The sequence below is a fragment of the Schistocerca serialis genome, chromosome 2, assembly GCF_023864345.2.
Source record: "Schistocerca serialis cubense isolate TAMUIC-IGC-003099 chromosome 2, iqSchSeri2.2, whole genome shotgun sequence".
Classification (NCBI taxonomy): domain Eukaryota; kingdom Metazoa; phylum Arthropoda; class Insecta; order Orthoptera; family Acrididae; genus Schistocerca; species Schistocerca serialis.
In genome coordinates, this window is record NC_064639.1 from 284,665,724 (window position 1) to 284,678,591 (window position 12,868).

The window sequence follows — 12,868 nt, forward strand, 5'->3', positions numbered from 1 at the left end:
AAACATTCCTCACACACAAAGAAAGAAAATATGTTATGTGGACATGTGTCCGGAAACGCTTACTTTCCATGTTAGAGCTCATTTTATTACTTCTCTTCAAATCACATTAATCATGGAATGGAAACACACAGCAACAGAACGTACCAGCGTGACTTCAAACACTTTGTTACAGGAAATGTTCAAAATGTCCTCCGTTAGCGAGGATACATGCATCCACCCTCAATCGCATGGAATCTCTGATGCGCTGATGCAGCTCTGGAGAAAGCGTATTGTATCACAGCCGTCCACAATACGAGCACGAAGAGTCTCTACATTTGGTACCGGGGTTGCGTAGACAAGAGCTTTCAAATGCCCCCATAAATGAAAGTCAAGAGGGTTGAGGTCAGGAGAGCGTGGAGGCCATGGAATGGGTCCGCCTCTACCAATCCATCGGTCACCGAATCTGTTGTTGAGAAGCGTACGAACACTTCGACTGAAATGTGCAGGAGCTCCATCGTGCATGAACCACATGTTGTGTCGTACTTGTAAAGGCACATGTTCTAGCAGCATGAAATCATGATGACGTGCTCCATTGAGCGTAGGTGGAAGAACAAGGGGCCCAATCAAGACATCACCAACAACGCCTGCCCAAACGTTCACAGAAAATCTGTGTTGATGACGTGATTGCACAATTGCGTGCGGATTTTCGTCAGCCCACACGTGTTCATTGCGAAAATTTACGATCACGTTGGAATGAAGCCTCATGCGTAACTAAAATGAGCTCTAACACGGAAATTAAGCGTTTCCAGACACATGTCCACATAACATCTTTTCTTTATTTGTGTGTGAGGAATGTTTCCTGAAAGTTTGACCGTACCTTTTTTGTAACACCCTGTATAGTATTTGTGTTATATAATAATTACAGATTTGTAAGTACATTAAAGTTTTTCGTTATTCTTTTGTTGATAGGTGGGAAACATCTGTTTTGCAGCACAAGTTTCGTGAGGTTAAATTAATGTTTGTTTCCTCTTAGGATTTGTTGTTTGTTTGTGCATATGTGACGGCCTGGATATGTACTTAGATCGTTTGCGTACCCAGGCTCTCCGATTTTTGGCGTTTTACGAAGACGATTCGACATAGCACGTCATTTCCGCTGTTCACTGTGTGTTGGTTTTCTTTGTTTATGTTTGTAATGGTGCTAACTGTCGCTCTGCATTCTTCGGTCGTCTATTGTTTGTGTTGTGTTGTGTGTGTATGTAGTTCAGCAGTGTTTTCCGTGTGTGTGTGTGTGTGTGTGTGTGTGTGTATGTGTGTGGCTTATTTATTTGTTAGTTAGCCGGGATATGTTCTACATCTACATGGATACTCTGCAAATCACCTTTAAGTGCCTGGCAGAGGGTTCATCGAACCACCTTCACAATTCTCTATTATTCTTCTACATCTGTGTTATTGTAATAATGGTTAACGTGACCGATTAGTTGTTCCTTATACTGATTTGGTCATTTTATTACTTTCTTGTTCATTTAAGAGCTCTTTGTGTATGAAAGTTTTCCTACAATGTTAGGAATTTTTTTTTCTGATTGCTTTTGCCACAGTTGTATTTGTCGTGGCTATACAACGCTCAGTGATCGAAATCGGTGCCTCTTTTCAAATTTATGGAAACATAATGGGTTAAAGAAATGACAGAGAGAGCTAAGGTCTGTGTCGTTTATCATTCTAATCTGTAACATGGTAGGGAAGTCTAGAAATAATAATTATATATATATGACTCATAAGCGTGTCTACAAAGAAAATCCTAAATTTAAAAAACGGCGCAATGAAGGGTTAAATACGAAGAAACACGCACAGTAAAGAGCTGTATGCTTTGCGCTTCTTAAGAAAAATATTGAAATTTTAAAAGTAAGACAGTTTGATGTTTAAGCTTGTTAGCTGCTTCCCCGCTTAGGTACGTGAACGGTACCGACACGGTAACTCAGCGTCTCTCTATAATATATCTATATAGTGGCTCTAAGCACTATGGGACTTAACATCTGAGGTCATCGGTCCCCTAGACTTAGAACTACTTAAACCAAACTAACCTAAGAACATCACACACATCCATGCCCGAAGCAGGATTCAAACGTGCGACCGTAGCAGAAACGCATGTCCTTAGGTTAGTTTGGTTTAATTGTGTATATATATATATATATATATATATATATATATATATATATATATATATATATATATATATGCGCCTCAGCGCATGCCCGAACTGTACGTTTCGTAAACGCTCAGCATTGTGGCTTCCATTATTGTACGAGGGTAATCGCAAAAGCAAAGTCTCCAATTTTTTTTATAAGTACAGAACTCTGTTTGTATGACAGTTGGTGACATTTTATGAAGAGTGCTTCACGCGCTGTGTAGAACATGCGCACGCCGCGCTGAGGCGCTCAGTCTTGTCTTGCAGCCGTTAAGAAAGGAGCTCCCGTTCGATGTTAGCGCGAAGTGCGAATTGCGCGCAGTTATTCGGTTTTTGAGCGCAAAGGGCACTGCGCCGATTGAAATCTATCGCCAATAGACGGAAGTGTATGGTGAGTCGTGCACGGATGTCCAAATTGTTCGTAAGTGGTGTAGAGAGTTTGCAGCCGGTCGGACCAAAATTCACGACGAACAAAGGAGCGGGAGACCGTCAATTTCTGAGGAGACAGTGCTGAAGGTTGAGCAAAGCATGCGTGAAGATCGGCGGATCGCACGTTGGTTCCTGAGGTTCCCCGAAGCACCGATCACAGAATTTTAACGGAAACATTGAACTACCGGAAGATGTGCTCAAGATGGGTGCCACGCATGCTGACTGAGGACCAAATGCGGCAACGAGTTGATGCTTCCCGCGGATTTCTTCACCGCCTTGCAGCCGAACAGGACAACTAGACTCAATTGTCACGGGTGATGAAACCTGGGCATACCACTTTACACCTGAGACCAAGCAACAATCACGCCAGTGGAAATTAAAACAAACACAGTCTGCCGGTAAAGTCATGTCAACTGTTTTTTGGGATCGGAAAGGGGTATTGTTGCTCGACTTTATGCCCACTGGGACCACAATTAATTCTGGCAGGTACTGTGAGACTCTGAAAAAACGCAAACGGGCAACTCAGAACCGGAGAAGAGGAATGTTGAGCAAGGTCGTACACCTTCTCCATGACAACGCTAGCCCACACATCGCTCGGGAAACCGTTGCTCTCCTGCAACAGTTTCAGTGGGACATAATCACCCACCCACCCTATGGTCCTGACTTGGTGCCCAGTGACTGTCACCTGTTCCCTAGGTTAAAAGAACATTTGGCCGGAAAGCGATTCAGCTCCGACGATGAAGTGAAAGAAGAGGCTTATAACTTTCTGAACAGCAAGGCGGCGAGCTGGTATGACATGGGCATACAAAAACTGCCACAGCGTCTACAAAAATCCGTCGTCAGAAATGGTGATGATGTCGAAAATAGCTAAATGTTCAAGCTGTAAACTGATGTAAACCATTGTACAAATAAATAGGTCTATGGACTCATAAAAAAAATAGGAAACCTCACTTTTGGGATTACCCTCGTATTTACCCCTAAGCCACATTGTTTCACCATCTCTCCCATTCCCCCTCCATTCCGCCACTTGTATATATATATATATATATATATATATATATATATATATATATATATATAAAGGGAAAACTGAGTGGAGTTTCTCATGGATGGAATCTGAAAGACGTCAGTATCCGCGCAGAACCGCTGACGAAAAACGACAAAGAAGCAGACCGAAAGACAGAAGACAAAAGCATGTGGTCAGCGGATCTGACTCCCACGCGGGCGATCTTGCTTCAATTCCTGGTACTGCCAGGGTCTTTTTTTTTTTTTTGTGCGCTCAGCCTCAAACATGGTGCCAGCTGAAGAGCTACTTGGATGAATAGGGCCGGCTGCAACGTTTCGAAAGTCGACAACGCCCGGCGGAGCGGTATGCTGACACAACGCCTCTTCATACAGCATCCGTATTAGGCCACAAGGCACAGGATGACACGGCAGTCGGTGGATATTGCCCTGTGTTCAGGGCCTGACTGGTAAGTTTAGTTTTTTCATGTAGTTACTTAATAATATGTGCCATTCAAATTGTTTTTCTAAACACGTATATCTTACATTCTATAAATTACCAGTCGTATTTCCAGTGATTGGATCAACAGAGAGTGTCTACGGGCGCTGTGCACACACCTTAAACTCACCTGGTTCCTGCAGTTTACTTTGCATTACGAACGAAATTACGAAACGAACAAGTGAGAGGGCACGAGGTGCGGACGCCGCCATGGAGTGGAAGTACAGTATCTCAAGATTTTAAACATGGCTGAAGCAGCAACTGTTGAAATTCTTCAGGGTAAATGATGAGAGCTAAAACAGTTGCATGATAAAGATTTATTAAAATTCTTGACCACCGTTTCGGTATATCTAAATATACCTTCATCAGAAATAAAATACACTAAAATTACATCTTGCAGTGGAGATTCATAAAACAATTGTGCCAAAAGCGTCGTCAGTAGTTAAAAAATGGAGATGACGTTTTAACTACTGACGACCCCTTTGGCACAATTGTTTTATGAATCTCCATCGTAAGATGTAATTTTAGTTTATTTTACTTCTGATGAAGGTATATTTAGATATACCGAAACCGTGATCCAGAATTTTAATAAATCTTTATCCTGCAGCTCTTTTGGCTGTCATCATTTACCGTGAAGGAAGTACAGTACAACGGCCGAAGTGGCCGTGCGGATAAAGGCGCTGCAGTCTGGAACCGCAAGACCGCTACGGTCGCAGGTTCGAATCCTGCCTCGGGCATGGATGTTTTTGATGTCCTTAGGTTAGTTAGGTTTAACTAGTTCTAAGTTCTAGGGGACTAATAACCTCAGCAGTTGAGTCCCATTGTGCTCAGAGCCATTTGAACCATTTTTGAAGTACAGTTCTAATTGGAGCGCCAAGTGGAGTGGCGGAATGGAGAGAGACGGGGGGAGGGATGGTGAAACACTGTGGCTTAGGTGTAAATACAATAATGGAAGCCACGCTGCTGAGCGTTTACGAAGCGTACATTTCGGGCGTGATCCGAGGCGTCTCTTCAGTTGATCGGCTGACCGTGTTACGACGCCCCAAAAATTAGGGAGACCCCGCAAAAATCGGGACACCTGGTAACGCTAGCAGGTAAAAAGAAGGAAGCCACGAGGCGCAGCGGCGAAGGGTAACGGGTGTGGACCCTTTGTGGGCCAACAGCAGAGTCCGCGAAAAGCAAGGTCGCGACAAAGCGCGGTCTGCACACACAACAGGACGCGGACGAGCCGCCATTGTGCCGACTGGGAGATTTATGACGGGCGGCATTCTGCGAGGCCCGCCAGGAAGGGGGTAGGGCAAGGGCTGCGAAGGGTCGTGAAGGGTGCGGAAGGGAAGGGAAAGGGTCAGGGGGAGGAGTGGAGGGCCGCGTCATCACGGCGGCACGGTGCGAATAACGAAGCGAGGCGGCAGCCGCCGCACCGCCACAGCAAACCGCCCCTGTCTGAGGGGCAGACCACAGCCACAGCCACGAGGGGCAGGGGGCAGGCCAGCTGTCTGTCTCCGGAAGTGCAACACTGCCGCTCCCCGACGCTGTTACTTTTCAGGCAGAGAGTATGGGAATTCGGATCCGCCTATTATGCAAACAACTATTCCTTCTAATGGCCAAACGTGTTCCAGCACATCTATGCCATCGTAGTATCCTACGCTTTTAATTTGCCGGAATGTACTGGAAATGCTTGCAAACCGTCGAGGCGTATTTATTTCACTGGTCCCAAAGTGGTCATTATGTAGAGAAATTCCTTTCTGTTGCCGTCCATCACAATTATATTTGTGACCTGTTGTCTCCATCCATCATTAACATTCCTATCAGGCTGTCATGTAATTAAGCTGATGGGGAGAGACAAGGTCTTGTCATTAGTTTCATCATATTCCGTTTACTGTGTGTATTCCGTTTCCTGTGTGTGTGCTACTCTCTGACTTCACTGCTCCAGATGGTTCAAATGGGACTTAACATGGGACTTAACATCTGAGGTCATCAGTCCCCTAGAACTTAGAACTACTTAAACCTAACTAACCTAAAGACATCACATACATCCATGTCCGAGGTAGGATTCGAACCTGCGACCGTAGTGGTCGCGCGGCTCCAGACTGTAGCGCCTAGAACCACTCGGCCACCCCGGCCGGCTCTGCTCCAGAGATATCCCATATATCATCCGACACTTTATTAAGATGTGGCCTGTAAATGCGATCTTGGGTTGGAGCACCACCACCTGGATGGGAAGGCCGTACAATCGCGAGAACTGCAAGTTGTGACGTCAACAAGAAGCGGCGAAAGTCAATAGATATCTTGTGTTGAATCAGTTGTGCACTGGGTATATATTATGTGTTACAGGTATTAAGTTTTGTTTTTGTGAGTTTAATACTATACAGGGTGGTCCATTGATAGTGACCGGGCCAAATATCTCACGAAATAAGCATCAAACGAAAAAACTATAAAGAACGAAACTCGTCTAGCTTGAAGGGGGAAACCAGATGGCGCTATGGTTGGCCCGCTAGATGACGCTGCCATAGGTCAAACGGATATCAACTGCGTTTTTTTAATAGGAACACCCATTTTTTTATTACATATTCGTGTAGTACGTAAAGAAATATGAATGTTTTAATTGGACCACTTTTGTCGCTTTGTGATAGATGGCGCTGTAATAGTCACAAACATATGGCCCACAATTTTAGACGAACAGTTGGTAACAGGTGGGTTTTTAAATTAAAATACAGAACGTACATACGTTTGAACATTTTATTTCTGTTGTTCCAATGTGATACATGTACCTTTACATGCGTTACAGCGTGATTACCTGTAAATACCACATTAATGCAATAAATGCTCAAAATGATGTCCGTCAACCTCTTTATAATAATAATCAACGTATAATATACGTTTATTCAGTTTCGTCTTCATTATTGCTATGAAGCACTGCGTACTGAAAGGTAACAGAAATTGCATAGCAGGAAACAGGGTTCATGTATTCAAGTTTCCTAAATATGGGATAATGAGACTAATGGCTCCATTCAGTTCCAAGGCAGGATTTCACTGTTATCAATTATTCAGTGGTAATGTACTAATGTATGTTTTAAATTATGGTATACTGTTCGGATCACGTGACTTTAATGTATTATTACTGTACTTCACTGCTCCTTTTTCAGATGCGTCACACACATTTCAAAGCTAATGACGTTATCTAGGAAGTATCTGTCGCAGATAGATATACCATAACTGCTCCACTTTCAAAACCACGGTTTGTTTCAAATGCCGTGCCATGCGTTTTTTCGATCTGTCCAGCGCACCTGTCTTCAGCTGCTGGACTATCCAGAGAGAGAGACCAGAAGAAAAAAATGAGGACGTTGGGGGCAGCAGCATCGCAGGAAACCATCAAGATTAGTGTAGCGGGCCGTAATGAATATTCTAATAAACAGCCTTCAGTAACTGCATCTTTACAGAAAAATTGGGTGAAATAATGAAAGAAGAGTGTACTATTTTTATATCGATGTATCTGTGTAGTTCCAATACTGAGTGTGATGTATATTGTGACAGATAATCATCTGAAAGTGTAGGTCTTTTGAAAGAAGTTTCATTAAACAATATTCTAGTCACTCAGATTTTTCATTGTACTCTTACAGAAAATGGTATGAATACAAACGACTGTAATGCACATGCCTCACTGTTTTTGTATAAAAATCTTATTTGAAAATATGTGACAGCTTTACTAAATGACTATTGCTCAATTAAAAATGCTGCAGATATTCCTAACAGTTCATACCCTCAAAATAATGCATTTTTTTCAAAGACGTGAGCAGCTTTTTTTTTTACAAATGTGTTATGTTGTACATGCTACGTGCCAAATGAAACGTGTTCTTCATTGTTTTCGTCTTTTTACCACTTCAGGAACTATATGTGACTTCTCTATTAATTACTCATTTAAGTAACAACTCAGAAATTGCTAATTTTACGAGCCACACAATTCTTTTGGCGTTGTCTGCCTAACATTACGTTCGCTCATGGGTGTGGCGTTACAACACTATCGTTTGGCCTTGGTGGTGTTGGTAAGAGAGGTTTAATCAGTTTAGCCTTGGTCACAGCTGTGGGTTCTTATAGTTCTACTTGCTGTACATTTCTGCAGTACTTTGAACTAATTTGTATTTCTTGGTTGAGTTGACGCCGGTGTACAGGAAATCGGGTGCAGTGTCTTGTTCGACGTTCTGTACGATCCAACAAAGATTACCACATCTCATGGTCCAATAAGAGGAAATACAAAAGGCTTTGCCCGATAGCTACACAAGATAAAGATAACAGCGGCAGGAAAGTGTGAAAGTGATGCCAGGAGTGTTGCTTGAAGATTTATGAAACTCATGGAAGGACTGAAACCTTAAAATGAGTCAAGGGGGTAGTCACACTCCGTGACACCTCTTGCCACCTGGTTTTTACCGACGCACTGATTGCTATGTACCTGCACCCTCAGTTCTGCAGGCCTACGCTATAAATTTTACATTGCATAGTGATCGTTTCCTTTCTTTGTGTTTATCTTGTACGTATTGTATACAACTCGTTTTTGTTTCTAATTCTCATTACGAGATAACCAAGCCATAGCTGTCAGCACTGAGCTCACACGTCGCACTGAGACGTGACGTATCTGCAGGTATCCTTGATTTTTCTTTTTTTTCAGAATTTTGTCCTATAAAGGACGCGTGTAAATAAGGGCGAACTAAAATAATTTTATTTGATTTCCAAATTCTTTGTTAACGTGAAGTGGTGCTGGTCTGGCAGTGTGGGCGCCAGCAAGCACATTGCGTTCCCCGTCGTTTCTCTGCAAGTAGCGTCTGGAAAACACGTCCTACCGAAGCTTGACGTTGATTGGTAGCTGGCTGCCAGTTGCCAGCAAGCCGTGCAACCTACAAATAGCATGCCACACAGCCCCTTCTCCTCTCCTAACATCGACCAGTGGCGTTATAGGGCATATGAAATTCTAAGATACGTGACGATGGTCTTTACAATGCATTGAAGCATCCAATCCCAACCTGATTATTCTATATCCAGATGAACGCCGGTTGTTTTAGTATTTTAGCAATTCAAGAATTTTATAAAATAACGTCGCAGCGCACCCAGACGGTTATTTTCTTCGGGAATACTCTAGGTAATCAGTTAGAAGATGTGCCTTTATCAGTACGGAACATTTACTTGATACATGGTGGAGCTCATCCTCATGTGTCGCCTACCTGTAAACTGGACAACTGGCAACGCTTGTGGGAGGAGGGGGAGGGGGGGTGGCATTTCCCGGCAGAACGCTACAGCTGATCAAGAATCAGTTTCCCGTAGTGATGGGCTAAACTGCGATTTTCCGGTATCAGTGATTTCTGTGAATGCTACTTTTCAGTATCTGTTATTCTTAACTGTGATTTGTCGCAGTTAAGAGTCGCAGTTAAGGTACCTAGGTCGTGTATCCCTCCGCCACTGCTATTTCTGCGATTTCTGCTACTTCCGCGATTTCTGCGACTTCTGCTACTTCTGCGACTTCTGTGATTTCTGCTACTTCCGCGATTTCTGCGGCTTCTGCTACTTCTGCGACTTCTGTGATTTCTGCTACTTCTGCGATTTCTGCGACTTCTGCGATTTCTGTGACTCCTGCGATTTCTGCGACTTACCACCGTATGAAAAAGTTACATCTGTCCACACAGAAAATTGCATCTCAACAAACCTGTCATTGGTAAGTATGTTTTACGTTTGTTCTTCCGTTGGCTTTACTTTGTATTGAAGAAACAACTGTGAAAATATTAATAGTGTAATTAATATGTAAGTAGCCATACAGTAGCGTAATAGTTCGTGCCGGTGGGGTCAGGGATTTTCTCTGCCTCGTGATGGCTGGGTGTTGTGTGATGTCCTTAGGTTAGTTAGGTTTAAGTAGTTCTAAATTCTAGGGGACTGATGACCATAGATGTTAAGTCCCATAGTGCTCAGAGCCATTTGAATAGTTCGTGTTTATAAAATGAATTCTAACATATTGTTATGTTCACAGGTACGCGAACTACATTTTAGTCACTCAGTAAAGTGATAACTCAAAATATCATTGTCAACAGATCTGGAGCAATTGCCACTGCGTCTTTAGACCGTTTTCGTCAGACGAGAGGTTAGTTTCTAAGTGTTTCGATGGACTTAATTACTTCAGTGAGATCGTTCTTGCAAATGTGAAATATACCCCATTGAGTGGCTTTCATTAGAGCAAATTTTAGCAATCTACTCTGTCAATTATATTACTTGTAATTAGTGACAGCAAAAATTGTTTAATAATCCTTGTGATTTTGCAGACACAGTTCTGACTCTGATTACTGGTTGCTGTACGTATCTATCCACATCAAGGCTGTTGAGAGAGACTCGTGAAGATTCAAGACAGCTCTTAGAAGATTTTGCAGTTTAAAAGTGACATAATTGTGAAATAAGTGTGCAGATGAGTGATTAAACTGTGTTTTATTGAAGTTGTACGATTTTAAAGGAATAATAAATGTTAAATACAGTGAGTGAATAATGAAAATCTCATTTTCCACATGTTTAAGCCGTCCTATACCCGTAATTTTCCGCCACTTATTTACTGGTAAACACTAGTTGGAGAGTGACACCCCCCCCCCCCCCCCCCCCCCCAGTTAGACTCGATATCGTATCGCAGAGATGGACGTAGTACGAACTTTGGCCAACAGATGGCACTGTTAACTGCGCTTTTTAGTTGCTACTTGCGACTCTTAGTCGCGACTTGTCACGGAAATCGCAAGTGGACTCGACTGCGAATCGCAGAGACGAGCGTAGTACAAACTTTGGCCAACAGATGCCACTGTTAACCGCGCTTTTTAGTTGCTACTTGCGACTCTTAGTTGCGACTTGTCACTGAAATCACAGAAAGCAGTGCTAAATTAGACCAATAGATGGCTCACGTCTTTGAATGTGAAATACTACTTGCGACTGCTAACTGTGACTGAAATCGCAGTTAGATTCTGTAAAGTTGTTATTGTGATATCTGCGACTTCTCAGTCACTGTGATTTCTAACAGATACGCGATTTCCTGCCCATCACTAGTTTCCCGTGTAGCTGTGCAGTGCAGCGTGTTGTTAATGTTGTGATTTCGTATAGTATTGACACATTTAGTGGAAATAAACACTCGCTGATCGTGTCTGCGCCCCGCGTCGCCACTGATTCAAAAGTCGCACTGCGGAAGGACTTGCTCCCTCGCCCTTCAGACGTTTTATAATACCCGTCTTCTGGGCAACAAACCCCCACGGCACTTTGATAGGAAGAGGTTCACAAATTGCCTAACTTCCACTTTCTCACACCTAAATACACTAAACCTTTATGTGGTGAAGTTCTTCTCTGTCAAACGGCAGTACAAGAAACAGAGACCTTGTTTTGTGGAAGGCTGCAATATCGTAAGCAGTATTCGAGGGGCTTACTTCATGTGGGATCAGTGCGATGGTGGGTGGATGGATGTGCTGTACCGGATGGTTACAATGAAACTGACGGTGTTGTGGGTGCTGCAGTGTGGGCTGTATGCATCGCAGGGTGCTGAAACATTGTAGGTATTAATCACTGCACTCACGGAGTATGCTGAAAAAACTGATAGTTCCACTTTCTGCCACGAGGTAAAAATATGGCGCTGTAAGCAGTCAGAATGTGGTGTGGGTGCAGGAAAAGGAGAGGAACGATCAAACACATGATAACGGTGGTTCTGGCACATTCATTAGGATACGATAGTAAGTTACAACATGTGTTCAGTATGGTCTCAAAAACATGCTGCATCTGTACCACGGTATGGTCGGCAATTTCTCACAGTATATTCGGTGCAATCGGAACGATATGTCGTCATATTCTATATTTCATAACAGGAGCAGTGAGGACACATCTCCGACAGACACGATCTTTCAGAAGTCCCCACAACTAGAAGTCACATGGCTCTAGGTCAGGGGATCTGGAAGGCCACACATCTTCAAACTGCCTAGAGATGGAAACGTCGTTACTGAAGGTTTCTCGAAGCAAGTCTTTCACCTGTCAAGCAACATGCATTGTCGTCCCGTCTTGGATTAGAAATAGTAGTGTGGACATAGTTGCGTTCTTGCAAAGCTGGATTCACGTATACACAAGGAGGTCCTTATGCAGATGTAACTATGCACCTAACAGGGCCGCGAGGTGTCATGTCCTGGAAGAAAAACGGACCGAGATTGGAGCTTGTGAAACCACACTATACAGTCACATAAGCCGAGTGCAGCGGATATTCCTGTACAACAGGTGGAGCAGTTCTGTGCATTCACGGCACCGTGCCGTGCAGAATGTGCAACGTCCGTCCAAAGACTATTCTCAGGCCACACGCATCCATTTACATGCGTGCCAAAAAACGAATGGCAAAGTCACTGCCTTGTAGCCTGCCTTGGGGCTTCATTTGGAGCATATTCCGAATCTTGTTGGGATACCAGTCAGTGGGTCAGTGGAACATTTTTCTGATCATAGCGTGTATAAATATAGGATGGTTCATAGCTATATCTACGTTATCAACCATAATAATATTCCTCGATATGTATATCCTAATTTCTTCCACATACGGAGGGGAAACAGCGCTTCAGAACAGCTTCGTGTTTGATTGGGAGGTGTCACTGTACTTTGTGCCCTAACGTCGTACGCACTTGTCGAAAATGCTTTAATGTCTTACTTCATGGAAATGTCCTACTTTATGGAGTTAACGCCGTCCTGTAAGGCCCAATGCTGAAATATGTCTCAGAGAAATGTATCTTCCCCTGACTACTTCG

At 43.3% G+C, this 12,868-nt stretch overlaps 1 protein-coding gene and 1 long non-coding RNA gene across 2 annotated transcripts in view; both read left to right on the forward strand.

Moving 5' to 3' along the window:
• The window catches only part of LOC126457049 (division abnormally delayed protein-like), a 632,657-nt gene that overhangs the window by 275,004 nt on the left and 344,785 nt on the right, over positions 1 to 12,868 (forward strand). The gene's annotated exons all lie outside the window — the stretch shown is intronic.
• LOC126457051 (uncharacterized) lies at positions 9,695 to 10,560 on the forward strand. The gene is made up of 3 exons (XR_007585428.1): positions 9,695 to 9,792; positions 10,102 to 10,212; positions 10,391 to 10,560. It is a non-coding gene; the product is annotated as an uncharacterized LOC126457051 (long non-coding RNA).